A 21,854-nucleotide genomic window follows, 5' to 3' on the forward strand; every position below is an offset into this window, starting at 1 on the left:
TTTTAATAAAGATGGAGAAAAAAAGAGATAAATGCCAAGACAAAGACAAGAAAGAGAAAAGTTGAAAGCAGGTATCAAAATTGGTTCTCCACCTCCTCTTGGTTGTCCACCCTGCTTCCTCTCAGTTGGGCCCACTAGTAGGCCTTCTTTTGCTTATATCTTTTGGCACTTGGACATTTAATCGAATAACCAGGTTTAAACATCAGGTAGATAATATGGCAGCAAAACCTATTCAGATATATTATCATAGGCTAGCTATGGAGGATGGCTTTGGTGAGGGCCAAGCTCACCTACACATCTCCTCCCAGCCCAGGCAAGGATTTTTTGTCCTTCAGCCAAATGAGGCCAACATTCTTTTCTGCCTGCTGTTCTGATGCCTTTGCTGAAACATCAACGAATTGTCACCCCTGCATGCTGAGCTGGACAGTCAATTCAATGATGGGTAAGAGAGTCATATATTCACAAATAAAGGGTCTAAGACAGGAAGGCTACCATTAACTGATGACTTATCCCATGACAGACCCTGGACATAAGATTCTCTTGGCCATGTGACAAATATCACTCCAACCTAAGACAGATGCAGTTCCCATGGGGCTCATTCCAGAACAGCACAGCCAATTGGGCACATATTCATTTGACTATAAGGAAGGGGGAGATGTTAGGAGCGATGCCCTTGAAGCCCTCCATTATTGATGTTATTATTATGGTTAGAATTGAGTATGACTAGGTTCATGGAAAATCCCCAGCCAGCTGCAGAAGACTAATACAAATCTGCTGGTCCGGATGAATAATGATATGATAAAGTTCTGACCTTGCTGAGAAATACATCTGATGTCAAGATGCCCAACATGACAAACCTGTAACCTTTCTGAAAAAACCAACATTCTGCTAATAGATATGACAAACCTCTGAAGAAAGAAATAGAAGAAGACCCCAGAAGATGGAAAGAGTTCTCATGCTCATGGATCAGCAGGATTGTTATAGTAAAAATGGCCATTTTACCAAAAGCGATCTACAGATTCAATGCAATCCCCATCAAAATACCAATCCAATTCTTCAAAGAGTTAGACAAAACAATTTGCAAATTCATCTGGAATAACAAAAAACCCAGGATTGCTAAAACTATTCTCAACAATAAAAGGACTTCAGGGGGAATCACTATCCCTGAACTCAAGCAGTATTACAGAGCAATAGTGATAAAAACTGCATGGTATTGGTACAGAGATAGAGAGATAGACCAATGGAACAGAATTGAAGACCCAGAAATGAACCCACACACCTATGGGCACCTGATTTTTGACAAAGGAGCCAAAACCATTCAATGGAAAAAAGATAGCATTTTCAGCAAATGTTGCTGATTCAAGTGGAGGTCAACATGTAGAAGAATGCAAATCGATTCAGGCTTATCACCCCGTACAAAGTTTAAGTCCAAGTGGATCAAGGATCTCCACATCAAACCAGATACACTCAAACTAATAGAAGAAAAACTAGGGCAGCATCTCGAACACTTGGGCACTGGAAAAATTTCCTGAACAAAACACCAATGGCTTATGCTGTAAGATCAAGAATCGACAAATGGGATCTCATAAAACTGCTAAGCTTCTGTAAGGCAAAGGACACTGTGGTTAGGACAAAACGACAACCAACAGATTGGGAAAAGATCTTTACTAATCCTACAACAGATAGAGGGCTTATATCCAAAATATACAAAGAACTCAAGTAGTTAGACCGCAAGGAGACAAATAACCCTTTTAAAAAATGGGGTTCAGAACTGAACAAAGAATTCACAGCTGAGGAATGCCGAATGTCTGAGAAACACCTAAAGAAATGTTCAACATCTTTAGTCATAAGGGAAATACAAATCAAAACAAACCTGATGTTTCACCTCACACCAGTGAGAATGGCTAAGATCAAAAACTCAGGTGACAGCAAATGCTGGCGAGGATGTAGAGAAAGAGGAACACTCCTCCATTGTTGGTGGGATTGCAGACTGGTAAAACCATCTGGAAATCAGTCTGGAGGTTCCTCAGAAAATTGGACATTGAACTACCTGAGGATCCAGCTATACCCGTCTTGGGCATATACCCACAAGATGCCCCAACATATAAAAAAGACACGTGCTCCACTATGTTCATAGCAGCCTTATTTATAATAGCCAGAAGCTGGAAAGAACCCAGATTCCCTTCAACAGAGGAATGGATACAGAAAATGTGGTACATCGACACAATGGAATATTACGCACCTATCAAAAACAATGACTTTATGAAATTCATAGACAAATGGTTGGAACTGGAAAATATCATCCTGAGTGAGGTAACCCAATCACAGAAAAACACACATGATATGCACTCATTGATAAGTGGCTATTAGCCCAAATGCTTAAATTACCCTAGATGCATAGAACAAATGAAACTCAAGACAGATGATCAAAATGTGAATGCTTCACTCCTTCTGTAAAAGGGGGGACAAGAATGCCCTTGGCAGGGAATAGAGAGGCAAAGATTAAAACAGAGACAGAAGGAACACCCATTCAGAGCGTGCCCCACATGTGGCCCATACATATACAGCCACCCAATTAGACAAGATGGACGAAGCAAAGGAGTGTAGACCGACAGGAGCCGGAGGTAGATCTCTCCTGAGAGACACAGCCAGAATACAGCAAATACAGAGGCGAATGCCAGCAGCAAACCACTGAACTGAGAATAGGACCCCCGTTGAAGGACTCAGAGAAAGAACTGGAAGAGCCTGAAGGGGCTCGAGACCCCTTATGAACAACAATGTCAAGCAACGAGAGCTTCCAGGGACTAAGCCACTACCTAAAGACTATTCATGGACTGACCCTGGACTCTGAACTCATAGGTAGTTATGAATATCCTAGTAAGACCACCAGTGGAAGGGGAAGCCCTTGGTCTTGCTAAGACTGAACCCCCAGTGAACGTAATTGTTGCAGGGAGGGAGGCAATGGGGGGAGGGTGGGGAGGGGAATACCCATAAAGACGGGGAGGGGGAGGGGCTAGGGGGATGTTTGCCCAGAAACAAGTAAAGGGAATAACATTCGAAATGTAAATAAGAAATATTCAAGTTAATAAAAAATAAAAATAAAAAAATAAAGGCAAAAAAAAATAGAGTCTGGTAGCTACCTCTTTTTACTTTCTTTCATATATAATGTGTACCAAAACCTCACAGTAATCTGAATGTACAGGGTAAAGGCCTCTGAAACTTAAAACTTTCTCTTTGATTTGAAATTAAAGGACAGCAAATATTATCAATTTAACGGAATAATGGCAATGAGTAACAGTTCTTACAAATGATCAGATTAGGAGGGGAGTTCAAAAAAAGAATTATATATTGTTGATGCAAAGAAAGTAATTTATGAAGTAAACCAATTTTAACATCTGCAAATTTGAATTGTCTGTATATTCAATTTTCACTTGTAGTCTTTAACATTACACTATGTCTTCAGGTTGATGATTGTTCAGGAGTATATTCACATGTGGTATCTTAGAGATGTCCACTTGTAGTTGTGGCAAACAGGAGCAGATAAGGAGGACACAAAATTTAAGTTTATTTAGAAAATGATGTGCCCCCAAAAGAGATTGGAAGGTTAAACCAACAAAATTTTAAAAGTATAAGAATAGGACATTTTTATTAGGACAAAGCAGCAACCAACAGACTGGGAAAATATTTTTACCATTCCTACATCTGATAGAGGGGCTAATATCCAAAATAAGTCAAGAAGTTAGGCTCAGGAGAATCCAAAAGACCCTATTAAAAAAGCAGTACAGAGTTAAAGAATTTTCAGCTGAAGAATACCAAATGAGTGAAAAGTACCTAAAGAAATGTTCAACAGCCTTAGTCATCAGGGAAATGCAAATCAAAATAATCCTGAAATTCCACCTCACACCAGTCTGAATGACTAAGAAAAAGAGCTCACCTGACAACAGATGCTGGTAAGAATGTGGAGAAAGAGGAACACTCCTCCATTGTTGGAGGGATTTCAAGCTAGTACAACCACTCTGTCTCAGTAAATAATTAGAGATGCATTTCTAAATATGCATGTCTTTACTTACATTGTTAAATATCAGGCTTCTTGAAAAATTTAGATAAACAAGAACATATGCTGTTGTTAAACAAATAAAATATACTTGATAATAAAATTTCTATTATTCAGGCTAGCAGAAACTTACTTGAAAATATTTGGTACACTTCATGTACATGGATATATTAAAAATACTGTTATTATGCTAATCTGTGAGAAGATGAGGAAAATGATGTTTTTCGTCTCAGGACATGCTTCTGATGAGATACAAGTTAATTTATGATGGTAATTCTTCATTCAGAAACTTGAGGCTGAAACTAAATACTGATATATCTCTAAAACCTAATCTTAAAATTCTACTCATTAGTAGAATCTGCCTTAAAGTTTTAAGAAATGTAAGTTAATAGTCACTTTATCAATGAGCAAATATTTTAATATGCTCAGAAATGCGTTTGGAGTACTATAAATATAATTCATTAACATAGAAAAGATTTCTTCTGTATCTGTTTTTAAGAGTTAACCTGATATAAGTAACTAGAAACAAATGTAACATTGTTTAACATCAAATATAGTTAGTACATGATTCTCCAATTTGCTCTGAGATTGGCTGAATTTGGTATTTAACATATTTAATAGTAAAAAAAAATCACATGGTAGACAAAAATTCCTTAGGGCTGTCCCAGGATCTAGTCCAACACATTTGTGACTTACTGTAGCTTTATAAGTTTAGAATCAGCTGCCTGTTCAGTATATTTCATATGAGAAATTCAGGCGTTAATTTTCCTTGAAATACTAAGTTTGTTTCTGAGGAGGGCAAACTCATAGACAGGTTTAGCTTGCATACTGGGTTTACATTAAGTTACAGTATAAAACCACTTCAGTTCCTGCACTACTGTAACTAAGTACATTTTACATTTTATTATTATTTTTTATTTATTGGAACTTGTTTTGTAATGACTGCTTTTAGTAATTAACCATTTGTGACTCATGTTGAATGATCAGATGGGGGAAACGTTTGTGGTTTATAAAAATTATTAGGGTCTAAGAAATTAATATAAATTATGTAAATGCACATTATAAATGTCTGAAGACATGAAACCTTAAGTTGTGAGAGTATTAGAAAATTACTCAATATAGGCAAATATACGTTGTGAAGGCCTGCGAAAATAATTTAAGTTATACAAAACATGAAAAATTAACATACTTTTTTCTATCTTGCTACAGTATGATATTAAGACTTCAATAATTCAGAATTTTAATATTCATCAATGAATTACTGAAAAGTACTACTCAAGTACCACTGACTGCTAGTACAGAAAAAACACAAAAATGTAAATTTTTCTGCTGCCATCAGCATCATCCAGCCAACACCAGGCAAAACCAGATACTTAAAAGACAAAATAAAATCACAGTTAACAAAGTCTAGGACAATATGACACTGCCAGAGCCAAGGTATCTTCTACAACAAACCCTGGTTGCCTAATGGCATGCAAAACAACAAAAACGTCATAGAAATTTTTCTCTACCTAAATAAATAGAATTTTGTATTTGTATAAGGATCTTACTGAATACCAAACATATTGAATCAGGAAAGAAAATCCTCCTACCTCATAATTTTAAAAGCAATAAGAGGAAATGACAAGTAACATATAAAGGTCATCCTATCAGAATTTCAACCAATTATTCTTCTGAGAATATTAAAACTAAAGGGTTTAGGCAGAGGTCTTCTAGGCCCTGAAAGAGTACAGATGTGAGCCCAGACTACTATACACAACAGTATGTTCAATTAGCATAAATAGAGAAACCAAGATACGCCCTGACAAAACAAAAATCAAACAACACCTTTTCAGCAACCCAGTCCTACAAAAAATACTAGAAGACAAACTTCAACTCAATGAAACCAATTACATTAAAGAAAACACAAAAAAATAAAAAAAATTCACAGGATTAAAACGAATAGAACAGGAACACATGACCTCTGTCCCCACCCAAAGAGACACGAACCATCACCAACATCTAAATAAAAGAAAATGATTATCATTTGTCATTATAATATCTTAACATCACTGTACTCTATTCCCCAGTAAAAAGACACAGCCACACAGAATGGATGCTTAAACAGAATTGGGTATTCTGTTGTATACAAGAAACACCTCAGAAACAAAGATCATCCATATTTTAATATAAAGAACTGAGAAAAAATGTCCAAACGAACTGACCCAAGACACAAGTTGTAATAGCCATACCGATATTTAATAAAGTAGATTTCCAACAGAAAGCAATCAAAGAGATAGAGAACAACACTTCATACTCATCAAAGTAAATACTCAATAAGAGGACATCTTAATTCTGCATATCTAATCCAAGATGCAAGGGCACCCACATTCATAAAAGGAACATTACTAAAGCTTCCTCCACACATTGAAAATGACACCTTAATAGTGGTAATATTCCATAGCTTACTCTTACCAATGTACAGGTCATCAAAATTTAAACTAAATAGAGAAACAATGAAACTAATAAATGTTATAAACAAATGGATTTAACAGATATTTACATAATCTTTCACATGAAAACAAAAGAATATCCTTTCTTCTCAGTACCGTGTAGAATCTTCTTCAAAACTGAGCATATAATTAGTCACAAAGCAAGTCTTAATAGATCCAAGAAGAAGAATCCTAGAATTCAATGAAAATGAGGGTACACCATGCTCAAACTAATGGAAAGCTAGGAAATCAGTGGTAAGAGGAAAGTTCATAGCACTAAGTACAATCATTAATAAACTAAAGCATTCTCATATGAATACGTTAAATATATATCTGTAGCCTTTAGGAAAAAAAACACATGCAAACAACCCAAGGAGGATTAGACGGGAGGAAATAATAAAACTCAGAGTAGAAAAATATCAAGTAGAAACAAGAGATTAATACAAAATATCAAGGAAGCACAGAGCTGTTTCTTTGAGGAAAAGCAACAAGATAGATAAACCCTTAGCAAAGCTACTGAAAGGAAGAGACATTATCAAAATTAAGAAAATTAGAAATAAAACAGGAGAAACTTTAATGGGCACTGAGGCAATTTAGTGAATCATTAGGTCTTTCTTTAAAAGCATGTACTTGACAAAATTGAAAAATCTAAATGAAGTGGATGATTTTCTAGAGCTATATCAATTATCAAAGCTGAATCAAGGTCAGATAAGCTATTCGCCTTGTCCTATAACTCTGAATGAAATAGAACAAGTCATTAAAGTCTCCCATAAAAAAATATGCCCTGGAACACATGGTTTTAGCACAGAATTCTACCAGATTTTCAAAGAAGAGCTAATGCTGATACTCCTCAGACTATTTCCCAAAAATACAAACAGAAGGGTTATTGTCAAACTCATTCTATGAGGTTATAGTCACCCTGAAACTTAAAACACACAAAGACTCAACAAAGAAAGATAATTTCATAACTTCCCTTATGAATATTGTAACAAAAATAATAAATCAAATACTCACAAATATTCAAAGAACACATTAAAGACATCATCCTCCATGACAGGTATGCTTCATGTCAGTTATGCAGGAGTGGTTCAATATAGAAAATACCCTCAGCAAACTAGCCAGAGACAAAATTAATGCAAAGAAAAAACCAGTAGCTACTATCTAAGAAAGTAAAAGGTTGAGAAAGAAGTTAGGAAGGTAATATGCTTCATAAAGCCAAAAATAATGTATAAAAGACCATGGTGTAACTCTAAGTAAGTGAAAGACTTGTATGACAAGAACCTCAAGTTTTTAAAAATAAATTGAGAAAGGTATCAGAATATAAATAGATCTCCCATGCTCATGGATTGTGGGATTAATATACCGAAAATGGCCATCTTAAAAAAATCAATGTATAGATTTAATGCAACAAAAGTATTACATAGTTCTTTTTAGATTTTAATGTATAATGCCAAATTTTATATGGAAAAACAAAACAATCTATGATAGTTAAAAGGATCCAGAACAATTAAAAAGAAGACTTCTGTATGTATTGCTATCTCTGACTTCAAGCTTTACTACACAGAAATTGTAATTAAAAAACCACAGGGTCTCAGTATAGAAACAAAGAAATTAATAAATAGATTTGAATTGTAGACCCAGAAATAAACCCAGACATCTACAGACAATTGAGTTTTTGACAAAGTGGCCAAAACCATACAATTGAAAAGGGAGAGCATTTTCAATAATTAGTGCTGGTCTAACTTAATGTCTGCATGCAGAAGAATGGATCAAAGACCTAAATGTTAAACCAGATGCATTAAAATTAATAGGACAGAAAGAATGAAACAGCATTGATCTTGTTAGTGCAGGAGACAACTTCCTCATCAGAACACCAATGACTCAGGCAAGAACTAGTAAATAGAACTTCATGACACAGAAACACTGCCATTAGGACAAAATGACAGCTTGGAATTTGGAAAAAAATCTTCACAAATCCCACATATTACAGAGTTCTGATATTCAATGTATATAAATGACCCAAGATGCTAGATACTAACAATTTAATAACCCAAATAAAAATGAGTTGCAGAAGTAAACAGAGAATTCTCAACAGAGGCATCTCAAATTGCTGAGGAGCACCTAAAGAAATAGTCAGTATCTTAGTCATTAGGGAACTGCAAATCAAGATGTCTAGGAGATTCTGAAACTGTATATCCAATGGAATGGCTAATATCAAAAACTCAAAAACCAGTACGTTTGGTAAGGTTGTGTAGCAAGGAGAACACTCAATCACTGCTGGTGGGAGTGCAAATGTGTAAAACACTCTGGATATCAATTTTCTCAAAAAAATGGAATATTAATACCTCAAGTCCATTTTGTACCACTCCTGGTCAAATACCCAAAAGATGCTATACCGTCTCACAAGGACACTTGGGGGGCTGGGGATTTAGCTCAGCGGTAGAGCGCTTACCTAGGAAGCGCAAGGCCCTGGTTTCGGTCCCCAGCTCCGAAAAAAAGAACCCAAAAAAAAAAAAAACAAAAAAAAAGGACACTTGATCAATTGTGTTCATAGTAGATTTGTTTGTAATATACAGAAACTTGAAACAGATGTTCCTCAAATGAAGAATGAATAAAGAATATGTGGTTTATTTATAAAATATGTTACTACTCAGACATTAAAATGAAGTCCATCATGGATTTCACTGGCAAATGGATGGAACTAGAAAATATCCTAACTGAAGTAACCTTGAACCAAAAGTTCATGATATGTACTGACTTATAAGTAGATAGTAGCCATTATGTACAGGATAACCATGCTATAATCAATAGGCACAAATAAGCCAAATAAGAAGAATAGTAGAAGAATTACACAAGGGACAGTAGTTGAATATTTCACAGAACAGAAACAAAATAGACACTGGAGTGCAATGCAAGGAGGAAAATTGCTGGAAGTGTAGATGGGGAGGGGAGTAAGGTGGTGGTGGTTAAAAAAATGTACGTGTGTGCGTGTGTGTGTGTGTGTGTGTGTGTGTGTGTGTGTGTGTTGTCAATTTTACGGACATGACAGATATTGGGTATGTGGGGAGACCTTAGAGCATCTATGGGAATACTGTAGTTCAGATATCCCTAGCCATAGGGATACGGATCCTGAGGTGGCCACTTCCTTTAACTAGGAAAGTCTCCTATTGGAGGTATAAGGGCAGACATTTATCCAAAAAGTCTTGAATCCAAGATGTATGCTGCATAAACATGTAGAGACAGAAATATAGAAGAGGTACTGATGAAATGTACAGAGACTCCCCAAATTGGTACCTATCCTATGGGCAAGAACCAATCCCTGAAACTTTTAGTGATACTCTATTATGCTTGCAGACAGGAGCATAACCTAAGTATCCTCTGAGAGACTCCACCCAGCATCTAGTAGAAAGAGATGCAGAAACACACACACAAACATTAGATGGAGCTCAAAGAATCTTATGGAGAGTTGGGAGAAAGTTTGAGAGGCCTGAGGAGGACAGAGACTCCACTGAAAGATCAACAGAATCAAGAATGGACCTTTGGCAGCTCTCAGAGACTGAATAAACAACCAAAGAGAAAGCACAGGAATAACCTAGGCCCCTTGCAAATAAGTAGCAGATGAGCAAGCTTATCTTAATGCTGGGACCCAACAACTGGAGCAGGAGTTGCCCCTCAGTCTGTAGTCTGCCTGCCTATCAATTGTGTGCCACTAAATGGAATGTCTTGTGTCGCCTTGGTGGGAGAGATTTTTGCCTAGTCTTTCAGGGATTTGATTTGCTGAGGGAAGGTAGGATTAGTTGAGTTGAGAACTATAAGGTAGCTTTCCCACCTAAAAGAGAAGGGGAGGTGAAATGTGGGTAGGACTTGTGTGAGTAGATCCTAGGAAGAAAAGGGGGAAGATATTGGGCTGTATAGCGAATAAATAAATAATTTTTAAAAGTAAAATCACTTAACACATACCATTCAGATAATTTTTCTTTTCTTTTTGTTTTTTATTTTTGATTATTTAAAATGATTTCCAAATTTAAATATATTTTGCTCAACTTCCCTTCCTTAAGTTGTTCCACATTCTCTTTCCCTAACTTCCCAAACAACTTTGTTCTTTCTCAAAAAACAAGTATCTAATGTAACATCAAAACCTCATAAAAAATAAAATAAAATAAAATCATGTCAAAAGCGCTCCAAACTTCAAACCCATCCCCCAAAACAAACAAACAAACAAACAAACAAACAAAAACCAAACAAAACCTTAAGAGTCCGTTTTATGTTGGTCAATTACTCCTACACATGAGGTCTATTCTGGAATGTCTGATTTATACCAGTGTCATTACGTGAGAGAAAACCAACTTCTCCTCTGTAATTATGTATACATGAAAATACAGTTGTTAATGTTTATCCTAGTGATTAGGTATTTATTAATTCATTTATTCTAAATAGTAAAATAAAACATAATATGATAAAACATATCAGCAGATTGACATTGTGTAAGACAACACAATATAAAGAAAAGCCCAAAAAAGAAGGCATAAGACTCATAGACTTACTTCTCTCCTCACTAAGGAATGAAAGCACTAAACTAATATAATAGTATATATATATATATATATATATATATATATATATATATATATATATATATATATAAACATGTACACCCTTTGCTGTTTTCTTAATTTCCCTAAGCCAATGTGTGCTTGATTATGTTGATTTAAGAGTTCTTGATTCCTTGCTGTAGTCCTCCTGTCCTGCTGTTTCTCCCTGCATTTATGTGGAATTCCCTGAGCTCTGTAAGGAGGAAATTAATGAATACTTTCCATTGAGTGTTGAATGTCCCAACATCTCTCATTCTCTGTGTAATGTCTAGTAGAGGGTTTTTACATTTGTCCCCATATGCCACTGGAAGAAAATTCTCTGCTGAAAGATGAACTTCACACTGCTCTATGCATATGGTAGAATGCCATTAGGAGTCATTTCATCACTATGTTTTCTTTTTTCAACAAGTTTTATTTATTTTCACCTGGGTTGGTGGGACATCTTCATTTTAGTTTCTGTGCCAACCAAGGAGCAACAGTATGTGTTACATTTTAAGGACTGTACCTTAATTGAAATCAGTTCTTAAATGGTTACTCTCACAAATTTTGTGCAATCAAGACCCTAGCACATTTAACATGCAATACAACATTTTAGTAAAGGGAGTTATGATTGTTTTGGTCTTTATGCTATTTTTTGATAGCATAAAGATTACTTTTCTATTACAAAATGCAGGGGTTAAGTTTCTATGGAGTCAACAGCTCAGCAATTTTGTGTTCAATAGAGATATCTTCTTCATGAATGGGGGTCTGGCTAGCAGTTTTTGTAGAGAAAGATATTTTTAACAACTGCCTGTATGATTTGAGGATTTCAGTGCGGCCCCATTGTCTTCCACAAAATTAAAGATGACCCAATCACAGTACTTGAATTTTCCTTGACTGGCATAAGATAATCACTTGAGTTGAAAGCTTTTCTTTTTATCCACATAGATCTGGGAGTGACAGATCCTGGTTCATTCATTCTTTTTTTTTTATTATTAACTTGAGTATTTCTTATATACATTTCGAGTGTTATTCCCTATCCCGGTTTCCGGGCAAACATCCACCTCCCCCCTCCCCTTCCTTATGGGTGTTCCCCTCCCAACCCTCCCCCCATTGCCGCCCTCCCCCCATAGACTAGTTCACTGGGGGTTCAGTCTTAGCAGGACCCAGGGCTTCCCCTTCCACTGGTGCTCTTACTAGGATATTCATTGCTACCTATGGGGTCAGAGTCCAGGGTCAGTCCATGTATAGTCTTTAGGTAGTGGCTTAGTCCCTGGAAGCTCTGGTTGCTTGGCATTGTTGTACTTTTGGGGTCTCGAGCCCCTTCAAGCTCTTCCAGTTCTTTCTCTGATTCCTTCAATAGGGGACCTATTCTCAGTTCAGTGGTTTGCTGCTGGCATTCGCCTCTGTATTTGCTGTATTCTGGCTGTGTCTCTCAGGAGCGATCTACATCCGGCTCCTGTCGGTCTGCACTTCTTTGCTTCATCCATCTTGTCTAATTGGGTGGCTGTATATGTATGGGCCACATGTGGGGCAGGCTCTGAATGGGTGTTCCTTCAGTTTCTGTTTTAATCTTTGCCTCTCTATTCCCTGCCAAGGGTATTCTTTTTCCTCATTTAAAGAAGGAGTGAAGCATTCACATTTTGATCATCCGTCTTGAGTTTCGTTTGTTCTAGGCATCTAGGGTAATTCAAGCATTTGGGCTAATAGCCACTTATCAATGAGTGCATACCATGTATGTCTTTCTGTGATTGGGTTAGCTCACTCAGGATGATATTTTCCAGTTCCAACCATTTGCCTACGAATTTCATAAACTCGTTGTTTTTGATAGCTGAGTAATATTCCATTGTGTAGATGTACCACATTTTCTGTATCCATTCCTCTGTTGAAGGGCATCTGGGTTCTTTCCATTTTCTGCCTATTATAAATAAGGCTGCGATGAACATAGTGGAGCACGTGTCTCTTTTATATGTTGAGGCATCTTTTGGGTATATGCCCAAGAGAGGTATAGCTGGATCCTCAGGCAGTTCAATGTCCAATTTTCTGAGGAACCTCCAGACTGATTTCCAGAATGGTTTTACCAGTCTGCAATCCCACCAACAATGGAGGAGTGTTCCTCTTTCTCCACATCCTCGCCAGCATCTGCTGTCACCTGAGTTTTTGATCTTAGCCAATCGCACTGGTGTGAGGTGAAATCTCAGGGTTGTTTTGATTTGCATTTCCCTTATGACTAAAGATGTTGAACATTTCTTTAGGTGTTTCTCAGCCATTCAGCATTCCTCAGCTGTGAATTCTTTGTTTAGCTCTGAACCCCATTTTTTAATAGGGTTATTTGTTTCCCTGCGGTCTAACTTCTTGAGTTCTTTGTATATTTTGGATATAAGGCCTCTATCTGTTGTAGGATTGGTAAAGATCTTTTCCCAATCTGTTGGTTGCCGTTTTGTCCTAACCACAGTGTCCTTTGCTTTACAGAAGCTTTGCAGTTTTATGAGATCCCATTTGTCGATTCTTGATCTTAGAGCATAAGCCATTGGTGTTTTGTTCAGGAAATTTTTTCCAGTGCCCATGTGTTCCAGATGCTTCCCTAGTTTTTCTTCTATTAGTTTGAGTGTGTCTGGTTTGATGTGGAGGTCCTTGATCCACTTGGACTTAAGCTTTGTACAGGGTGATAAGCATGGATCGATCTGCATTCTTCTACATGTTGCCCTCCAGTTGAACCAGCACCATTTGCTGAAAATGCTATCTTTTTTCCATTGGATGGTTTTGGCTCCTTTGTCAAAAATCAAGTGACCATAGGTGTGTGGGTTCATTTCTGGGTCTTCAATTCTATTCCATTGGTCTATCTGTCTGTCTCTGTACCAATACCATGCAGTTTTTATCACTATTGCTCTGTAATACTGCTTGAGTTCAGGGATAGTGATTCCCCCTGAAGTCCTTTTATTGTAGAGGATAGCTTTAGATATCCTGGGTTTTTTGTTATTCCAGATGAATTTGCAAATTGTTCTGTCTAACTCTTTGAAGAATTGGATTGGTATTTTGATGGGGATTGCATTGAATCTGTAGATTGCTTTTGGTAAAATGGCCATTTTTACTATATTAATCCTGCCAATCCATGAGCATGGGAGATCTTTCCATCTTCTGAGGTCTTCTTCAATTTCTTTCCTCAGTGTCTTGAAGTTCTTATTGTACAGATCTTCTACTTGCTTGGTTAAAGTCACACCGAGATACTTTATATTATTTGGGTCTATTATGAAGGGTGTCGTTTCCCTAATTTCTTTCTCGGCTTGTTTCTCTTTTGTATAGAGGAAGGCAACTGATTTATTTGAGTTAATTTTATACCCAGCCACTTTGATGAAGTTGTTTATCAGCTTTAGTAGTTCTCTGGTGGAACTTTTGGGATCACTTAAATATACTATCATGTCATCTGCAAATAGTGATATTTTGACCTCTTCTTTTCTGATCTGTATCCCTTTGATCTCCTTTTGTTGTCTGATTGCTCTGGCTAGAACTTCAAGAACTTTATTGAATAAGTAGGGAGAGAGTGGGCAGCCTTGTCTAGTCCCTGATTTTAGTGGGATTGCTTCAAGTTTCTCTCCATTTAGTTTAATGTTAGCAACTGGTTTGCTGTATAAGGCTTTTACTATGTTTAGGTATGGGCCTTGAATTCCTATTCTTTCCAGGACTTTTATCTTGAAGGGGTGTTGAATTTTGTCAAATGCTTTCTCAGCATCTAATGAAATGATTATGTGGTTCTGTTCTTTCAGTTTGTTTATATAATGGATAACATTAATGGTTTTCCATATATTAAACCATCCCTGCATGCCTGGGATGAAGCCTACTTGATCATGGTGGATGATTGTTTTGATGTGCTCTTGAATTCGGTTTGCCAGAATTTTATTGAGTATTTTTGCGTCGATATTCATAAGGGAAATTGGTCTGAAGTTCTCTTTCTTTGTTGTGTCTTTGTGTGGTTTAGGTATAAGAGTAATTGTGGCTTTGTAGAAGGAATTCGGTAGGGCTCCATCTGTTTCAATTTTGTGGAATAGTTTGGATAATATTGGTATGAGGTCTTCTATGAAGGTTTGATAGAATTCTTCACTAAACCCGTCTGGACCTGGACTCTTTTTGGTTGGGAGACCTTTAATGACTGCTTCTATTTCCTTAGGAGTTATGGGGTTGTTTAACTGGTTTATCTGTTCCTGATTTAACTTCGATACCTGGTATCTGTCTAGGAAATTGTCCATTTCCTGAAGATTTTCAAATTTTGTTGAATATAGGTTTTTATAGTAAGATCTGATGATTTTTTGAATTTCCTCTGAATCTGTAGTTATGTCTCCCTTTTCATTTCTGATTTTGTTAATTTGGACGCACTCTCTGTGTCCTCTCGTTAGTCTGGCTAAGGGTTTATCTATCTTGTTGATTTTCTCAAAGAACCAACTTTTGGTTCTGTTGATTCTTTCTATGGTCCTTTTTGTTTCTACTTGGTTGATTTCAGCTCTGAGTTTGATTATTTCCTGCCTTCTGCTCCTCCTGGGTGTATTTGCTTCTTTTTGTTCTAGAGCTTTTAGGTGTGCTGTCAAGCTGCTGACATATGCTCTTTCCTGTTTCTTTCTGCAGGCACTCAGCGCTATGAGTTTTCCTCTTAGCACAGCTTTCATTGTGTCCCATAAGTTTGAGTATGTTGTATCTTCATTTTCATTAAATTCTAAAAAGTTTTAAATTTCTTTCTTTATTTCTTCCTTCACCAGGTTATCATTGAGTAGAGCATTGTTCAATTTCTACGTATATGTGGGCATGCTTCCCTTATTGTTATTGAAGACCAGTTTTAGGCCGTGGTGGTCCGATAGCACGCATGGGATTATTTCTATCTTTCTGTACCTGTTGAGTCCCGTTTTTTGACCAATTATATGGTCAATTTTGGAGAAAGTACCATGAGGAGCTGAGAAGAAGGTATATCCTTTTGCTTTAGGATAGAATGTTCTATAAATATCTGTTAAGTCCATTTGGCTCATGACTTCTCTCAGTCTGTCGACATCACTGTTTAATTTCTGTTTCCATGATCTGTCCATTGATGAGAGTGGGGTGTTGAAATCTCCCACTATTATTGTGTGAGGTGCAATGTGTGTTTTGAGCTTTAGTAAGGTTTCTTTTACATATGTAGGTGCCCTTGTATTTGGGGCATAGATATTTAGGATTGAGAGTTCATCTTGGTGGATTTTTCCTTTGATGAATATAAAGTGTCCTTCCTTATCTTTTTTGATGACTTTTAGTTGGAAATTGATTTTATTTGATATTAGAATGGCTACTCCAGCTTGCTTCTTCCGACCATTTGCTTGGAAAGTTGTTTTCCAGCCTTTCACTCTGAGGTAGTGTCTGTCTTTGTCTCTGAGGTGTGTTTCCTGTAGGCAGCAGAATGCAGGGTCCTCGTTGCGTATCCAGTTTGTTAATCTATGTCTTTTTATTGGTGAGTTGAGGCCATTGATATTGAGAGATATTAAGGAATAGTGATTATTGTTTCCCTTTATATTCATATTTGGATGTGAGGTTATGTTTGTGTGCTTTCATTCTCTTTGTTTTGTTGCCAAGACGATTAGTTTCTTGCTTCTTCTAGGGTATAGCTTGCCTCCTTATGTTGGGCTTTACCATTTATTATCCTTTGTAGTGCTGGATTTGTAGAAAGATATTGTGTAAATTTGGTTTTGTCATGGAATATCTTGGTTTCTCCATCAATGTTAATTGAGAGTTTTGCTGGATACAGTAACCTGGGCTGGCATTTGTGTTCTCTTAGGGTCTGTATGACATCAGTCCAGGATCTTCTGGCCTTCATAGTTTCTGGCGAGAAGTCTGGTGTGATTCTGATAGGTCTCCCTTTATATGTTACTTGACCTTTTTCCCTTACTGCTTTTAATATTCTTTCTTTATTTTGTGCGTTTGGTGTTTTGACAATTATGTGACGGGAGGTGTTTCTTTTCTGGTCCAATCTATTTGGAGTTCTGTAGGCTTCCTGTATGTCTATGGGTATCTCTTTTTTTAGGTTAGGGAAGTTTTCTTCTATGATTTTGTTGAAGATATTTACTGGTCCTTTGAGCTGGGAGTCTTCAATCTCTTCTATACCTATTATCCTTAGGTTTGATCTTCTCATTGAGTCCTGGATTTCCTGTATGTTTTGGACCGGTAGCTTTTTCCGCTTTACATTATCTTTGACAGTTGAGTCAATGATTTCTATGGAATCTTCTGCTCCTGAGATTCTCTCTTCCATCTCTTGTATTCTGTTGGTGAAGCTTGTATCTACAGCTCCTTCTCTCTTCTTTTGGTTTTCTATATCCAGGGTTGTTTCCATGTGTTCTTTCTTGATTGCTTCTATTTCCATTTTTAATTCCTTCAACTGTTTGATTGTGTTTTCCTGGAATTCTTTCAGGGATTTTTGCGATTCCTCTCTGTAGGCTTCTACTTGTTTATTAATTTTTTCCTGTGTTTCCCTAAGTGTGTTCATGTCTTTCTTGAAGTCCTCCAGCATCGTGATCAAATATGATTTTGAAACTAGATCTTGCTTTTCTGGTCTGTTTGGATATTCCATGTTTGTTTTGGTGGGGGAATTGGGCTCCGATGATGGCATGTAGTCTTGGTTTCGGTTGCTTGGGTTCCTGCGCTTGCCTCTCGCCATCAGATTATCTCTAGTGTTACTTTGTTTTGCTATTTCTGACAGTGGCTAGACTATCCTATAAGCCTGTGTGTCAGGAGTGCTGTAGACCTGTTTTCCTGTCTTTCAGTCAGTTATGGGGACAGAGTGTTCTGCTTTCGGGCGTGTAGTTTTTCCTGTCTACAGGTCTTCAGCTGTTCCTGTGGGCCTGTGTCTTGAGTTCACCAGGCAGCTTTCTTGCAGCAGAAAATTTGGTCTTACCTGTGGTCCTGAGGCTCAAGTTCGCTCGTGGGGTGCTGCCCAGGGGCTCTCTGCAGCGGCAGCAACCAGGAAGACCTGTGCCGCCCCTTCCGGGAGCTTCAGTGCACCAGGGTTCCAGATGGTCTTTGGCTTTTTCCTCTGGCGTCCGAGATGTGCGTGCAGGGAGCAGTCTCTTCTGGTTTCCCAGGCTTGTCTGCCTCTCTGAAGGTTTAGCTCTCCCTCCCACAGGATTTGGGTGCAGAGAACTGTTTATCCGGTCTGTTTCTTTCAGGTTCTGGTGGTGTCTCAGGCAGGTGTCCTGCCACTCCTGGGCCCTCCCCCACGGGAGCCCAGAGGCCTTATACAGTTTCCTCTTGGGCCAGGGATGTGGGCAGGGGTGAGCAGTGTTGGTGGTCTCTTCCGCTCTGCAGCCTCAGGAGTGCCCACCTGACCAGGCGGTTCGGTCTCTCTCTCACCGGGTCTGGGAGCAGAGAGCTGCTGCGGGCCAGGATCCGCGGGTGTGGGACTTCCGGTAAACACAGAACGTGCCTGGTCCTAGAGAAATTCTGCTTCCGTGTGTCCCAAGCTCACCAGGCAGCTTTCTTGCAGCAGAAAATTTGGTCTTACCTGTGGTCCCGAGGCTCAGGTTCGCTCGTGGGGTGCTGCCCAGGGGCTCTCTGCAGCGGCAGCAACCAGGAAGACCTGTGCCGCCCCTTCCGGGAGCTCAGTGCACCAGGGTTCCAGATGGTCTTTGGCTTTTTCCTCTGGCATCCAAGATGTGTGTGCAGGGAGCAGTCTCTTCTGGTTTCCCAGGCTTGTCTGCCTCTCTGAAGGTTTAGCTCTCCCTCCCACGGGATTTGGGTGCAGAGAACTGTTTATCCGGTCTGTTTCTTTCAGGTTCTGGCGGTGTCTCAGGCAGGTGTCCTGCCGCTCCTGGGTCCTCCCCCACGGGAGCCCAGAGGCCTTATACAGTTTCCTCTTGGGCCAAGGATGTGGGCAGGGGTGAGCAGTGTTGGTGGTCTCTTCCGCTCTGCAGCCTCAGGAGTGCCCCTGGTTCATTCATTCTTGGTATTCACATACTCTGGTGACTATATTCCATCATTTTACATTATCAAAACTGGGAGGCTTGCTTTGTAGATGGTGGTGCAGTGCAAAGTGTTATACCCTACTTTGTAGGCTTTGTGACAATCATTCCTGTACGGAGGCCAATTATTGCCCTTGAGAAAACAGTCGTCATAAACAGTGGAAATGTGAGGTGTGTATATTGCATTCCCTTTTGAATTAATCTCTTGCATCCCTGACACCTGAAGAGCAATATTTCATTCCAGTCATTAGATACTTTCTAAAACTTCTTATGCACTGTTACCTCCTTATATATTTAGAACATCTTTAAATTATTATTTTAATAGTTCTCTTAATTAATTCTGCAGTCCACAGAATTGATTTTGTATATGAAATAGATCTTACTTCAAAGGCTGCCTTCCAGATCAATGTCATCTACAAGAACAGTCAATACCGTTACCAGTAGGCCAATTCTCCAGACACATATCTTATGGTTAATTAGCATGGGTCAGTAATTATTTTGGAAAGTAATTCATGAACTCCAGAATGATTTTATAAGGAGAAGCGTAGAGTAACTTTTGACTTTGTTAGATTATTTTTATCCAATCTTCTTCCTTTCATTTTTATCATTTCCTTCACTAAATGTAGATACATAGACATCTATTTTATTTTTCAAATTAAACTTTTGCGTGATTCTTCTTCTTCACATGCTCTGGTGGCTCTGGTGGCTCTGACGCCACTGCCGGGTCTTTTTTTTCCCCTAAATATTCATGTCTTTTCATGAGCCTTTTAAACAGTTAAAATGATATCTCTCAATCTCATAGGAGTATAAGGTAACTTATGACACCCTTAATAGAAAAACTTCAATATATGCAAATATCTGTTTATGTTTTACATAACAGTATGCTTGCCTCCTGTAGAAACTACATTTTCACTATTCGAATATGCTTGGCCAAGGAAGTGGCACTATATGAAAATGTGTCCTTGAACTAGGTGTGACCTTTTTGGAGGAAGTGTTATATGATTTGGACTTCATTTTTGTCGAACATTTTATGTATTTATGTTCCAAATGTTATCCAATTTTCTCCTCCTATACCACCTCCCCCTGCTTCCATGAAAATTCTCCCACTCCCACCCACTCATTCCTACCTTAACACACTGGCATTCCCCTATACTAGGGAAACAAACCTTCACAAGACCAAGGCTCTCTCTTTCTATTGGTGTCACACAATGCCATCCTCTGCTACATATGAGCTAGAGCCATGAGTCCCTCCATGTAAACTCTTTGGTTGGTGGTTTAGTCTCCAGGAGCTCTGGGAGGTCTGGGGCATCTGGTTAGTTGATACTGTTCTTCTTCCTATAGGGTTAGAAATCCCTTTAGCACCTTCAGTCCTTTCTCTAACTCCTCCATTGGGGTCCCTGTGCTCAATAATACATTCATATCAGGAGACATTCATTTTTTTTTTGTTTTTATCGGAGCTGAGGACCAAACCCAGGGCTTGCGCTTGCTAGACAAGTGCTCTACCACTGAGCTAAAACCCCAACCCCAATCAGGAGACATTCATATCAGGCTCCTGACAGCTAGTCCTTCTTGGCATCAGCAATAGTGACTGAATTTAGTGTCTACATATGGTATGGATCCTCAGGTGGGACAGTCTCTGGATGACCTTTTCTTCACTCTCTGCTCCACTCTTTGTCCCTGTATTTCCTCCCATGAGTATTTTGATCCCCCTTCTAAAAAGGAATGAAGCATCCATATTTTGGTATTCCTTCGTCTTAAGCTTCATATGTTTGGTGAATGGTATCATGGGTATTCTGAACTTTTGGGCTAATATCCAACTATTATTGAGTGTATACCATGTATGTTATTTTGTGATTGAGTTATCTCACTCAGGGTGATATTCTCTAGTTCCATCCATTTGCCTAAGCTTTTCATGGAGTCATTTTTTTTAGCTGAGTAGTAAATTTTGTAAATGTACCACATTTTCTGTATCCATTCCTCTGTTGAACGACATTTGAGTTCTTTCCAGCTTCTGGCTATTGTAAATAAGGCTGCTGCATGTTGTATGGTTTTCTCAAATGCAGGAGTTGCCTTTACTTGTGGGACCACCTGGATGCTCTTGGCAATATGGTGAAGCTTTTCATTGGAAATCTGCCATGGGAGGCCACAGGGCATGAGATCTGCAAACTCTTAGAGCAGTAAGGGAAGATGCTGGAATGTGACATCATTAAGAACTGTGGCTTTGTGTTCATAGAAGACAAGATGACCACTGAGGATGCCATAGGCAACCTGCACCAGTCCAAGCTAGAGAGAGTGAACATTAATGTGGAAGCCAGAAAGAATAAGAGCAAAGCTTCAACCAAGTTACACAGGGGCAACACCAGTTCCACTTGTATTAACCAAAAGCTTTTGGTCAAATTTGAAGAGTATGGCCTAGTCATCGAAAGTGACATCATAAAAATTTATGCCTTTGTACACATGGAACAGGCAGAGGATATGGTGAAGTCTATCAGGGGTCTTGACCAACAGTTTCAAGGCAAATGACTGCATGTACAATTGTCAATTACCTGGCTTTGGACTCTTCCTGCAATTGGAGATCAGATACGTTGCTATCGGTGTGGTGAAGAGTGACACTGGTTGAAAGAGTGCTTAGTAGACTTTACAGGGTGTGAGGTAGACTTCATTGATCAATCAGAGAACAGTATGGAGCAGTGTACATGCCTTATACTGTGTTATGGGGAGTCCATTAATTACAACGATGCCTATTGAGCACTTGACTACTACAGGCGCCACTGCATCTGATCTTACGAAGCTG

At 38.5% G+C, this 21,854-nt stretch overlaps 1 pseudogene; it reads left to right on the plus strand.

Moving 5' to 3' along the window:
• Positions 1-21,166: 21,166 nt before the first annotated feature.
• On the plus strand, positions 21,167-21,583 carry Rbm4b-ps1 (RNA binding motif protein 4B, pseudogene 1; annotated as a pseudogene).
• Positions 21,584-21,854: the final 271 nt, after the last annotated feature.

Source organism: Rattus norvegicus, chromosome 1 (assembly GCF_036323735.1).
Source record: "Rattus norvegicus strain BN/NHsdMcwi chromosome 1, GRCr8, whole genome shotgun sequence".
Lineage (NCBI taxonomy): Eukaryota > Metazoa > Chordata > Mammalia > Rodentia > Muridae > Rattus > Rattus norvegicus.